The sequence below is a fragment of the Talpa europaea genome (assembly GCF_964194135.1).
Source record: "Talpa europaea genome assembly, chromosome: 6".
NCBI classification, from domain to species: Eukaryota; Metazoa; Chordata; class Mammalia; order Eulipotyphla; family Talpidae; genus Talpa; species Talpa europaea.
The window spans coordinates 17,661,472-17,664,166 of record NC_140072.1 but is presented as its reverse complement, the minus strand read 5'-3'; the positions used below and the strand labels follow the sequence as shown (position 1 = coordinate 17,664,166).

The 2,695-nt window shown below is 44.7% G+C and overlaps 1 pseudogene across 1 annotated transcript; it reads left to right on the top strand.

Moving 5' to 3' along the window:
• The first annotated feature begins 232 nt into the window (after positions 1–232).
• On the top strand, positions 233–1,969 carry LOC311171496 (NGFI-A-binding protein 1-like; annotated as a pseudogene). Its single transcript has 2 exons — positions 233–992; positions 1,268–1,969. The product of its transcript is annotated as an NGFI-A-binding protein 1-like (transcript).
• Positions 1,970–2,695: the final 726 nt, after the last annotated feature.

Below are 2,695 nucleotides of genomic sequence, written 5' to 3'. Positions count from 1 at the left end.
GCTGCTGCTGAGTGAGCGCCCACTGTCTTTCGGGGCTGGTGGGCAGGAAGGAGCAGCTAGGGGTCCCAGCTTGTGGGGGACCAGGGAGAGCAAGCCCACCACCTTCCCTTCCCCCCTCAGCATCCCGACCACTACCTGAGGAGGGAGAGACCAGGCTGTCTTTCTGAAGTTGGGGCTGAGCAGTCCTTGAGGGAGAGACCCCAAGACTGCTGCAGCCGCTGGCCCAGTTAAACTCATCACAGTAATGGCTGTGGCCTTACCCAGGACCCTGGGGGAGCTGCAGCTGTATAGAATGCAGCTTTACAAAAGGCCAATCTACTTTCTTATTTTGATGCCTTTATCCAACAAGGTGGTGACGATGTCCAGCAACTCTGTGAAGCTGGAGAAGAGGGATAATTGGAAATCATGGCCCTCGTGGGCATGGCTAGCAAGCCTCTTCTTGTTAGAAGGCTTCAGAAGGCTTTGAGAGGCAGGGCTACAAACCCCAGCCTTTTGAATCAGCCGCTGACTTCTCTACCAGTCAGTAGCATACCCGTCTATAAATAACCAGAGGGATCACCAACCTGGCTGGGAATATCCTGCAGCAGTTGTGAAAGAAATAGCAGCGCCCGGAAACCTCATTTAAAAATCCCCGAGTGTGCTGCCACCACCTGTGTGCGGAGTCTAGGACAGGGGAAATCAGATGTGGGGAGCTTAGTGCTACAGGGTATTGGTGAATCCAGACTCTGGCACTGAGAGTGAGCACAGCTTCTCCCCAGCAGTCCTTGGCTCCCCAGCATCCCTAAAAGAAAGCATTGAGGTACTGAATGCTGCTGCAGCACCCTCTGTAGCTGAATATGGGGAGCGAATGGCCCACACTGCTGAAAAGTGACTTGAATGAAGTGAAAGAGCTGCTAAAAAACAACAAGAATTTGGCCAAAATGATAAGTCATATCTTCGAGTTGAGCGATGATGACCCACACAAAGAGGAGGAAATTCGAAAATACAGTGTAGTATATGGAAGGTTTTTTTTTTTTTAAACAATCCTTTTTTTTTCTTAAGATTTATTTTATTTATACAAGAGCCGGGGTACAGGCCAGATGCGCAGGAGGGTGAGAGGATTCACCAGAGACAGAGCAGGGTACAGAACAGGCAGACTGAAGAAATAGACTGCTGCGGGGAGCAGCGGGCGAGACAGGAGAGGTCTGCTTGCCATGTGGGACCCTCAATGGCTGGCGGGGAAGGAAACAGTGCTGCAGAGGCTGCGGACAGCCACCAGGGCGGCCCAGTATATGGAAGATTTGACTCAAAAAGAAAGGATGGGAAGCATCTCACGCTTCCTGAGCACACTGTTAATGAAGCTGCTGCTCAACTCTGTGTGAAGGATAATGTCCTGCTGACAAGAAGAGATGAACTTTTTGCTCTGGCTAGGCAGATTGCTCGAGAAGTCACCTATCAATATACTTACAGAACCACCAAGTCAAAATGTGGAGAAAGAGATGAATTATCCCCAAAGAGAATTAAAGTGGAGGATGGGTTTCCAGATTTCCAGGACTCTGTGCAAACTCTCCTCCGGCAGGCTAAAGCTAAGAGTGAAGAACTTGCTGCTGTTAGTGCTCAGCCGCCTGAAAAGGTGTTGGCAAAGCAGATGGTGTTCCTTTGCACCCAAACTGGTTGGGAGAGACTGCAGCATGCTGTAAGAAGTCTGTCTGCAGGACTCTACAGGCAGAGCTTGGAAGCACACAGCCCTAATAGCTTGACTTCTGATAACTCTGATGGTCAAGGAGAAAGACCTTTGAATCTCCAAATGTCTACCTTACAGAACAGACAACCCCATCATTTTGTGGAAGATGGGGAGCTGATTGGACTTTACTCCAGTGAGGCAAAGTCCCACTCATCGGAGAGCCTTGGGATTTTAAAAGACTACCCTCACTCAGCTTTTACTTTGGAAAAGAAAGTCATCAAAACAGAGCCTGAAGATTTACGATAGCTGTTATTCGCTCAGTATTCTCTGGAAGTGGCATCAGATTTAAGGATAATGCTCCATCATAGATACAAGCCTTAATAACCAATATTGCCTCATTCAGCTCAAACAGATTTCATAGCCAAAGCATAAGGACTGATACAATCATCTGGAAACCAGGAAAACAAAACAGCAGCCACAAAATAGAAGAGTGAGAAATTGTTGCAATCTGTAATAGAAGTAGTGATCCATTCACATTCCTTTGTAAATCGTTCCTTGTGGAAAGGCTTCCAAATTTCTATTGTAAGCATTCATTATTTAAGAATGTACAATGTGTTTGTATAATTTATAGAAGTTAAAAACTAGATGTTGAGACCTGTTTGGTCCAGACACAGATACAGTTTATTTTACTTGAAATTTTGTTGTCTACTTACCTATATTTAGTGTGAATATGTCAGCGTTTAGAATCTTTGCAGTCATAAAAAAGAAAGTATAAGTAATGTAGTTATTGACAAGGTTGCAATGACTGGAAAACTGAATAGCAAATAACTCAATTTATACCAAGGAAAATGTGGATTTAATATTTGATAAAACTGAATTTAATAGGAAGTGTGTCCTTTTTAATAGTAAAATGTTTTTACTGACTTACTCAGTGAAGACATTTACACAATTAATAGTGGAGTAAAGTTAAAAAGATGAGCAATAGAGCAGAAAATCTCTGCTTCTGTTGATACAGGTTGTTGTATGATAGCT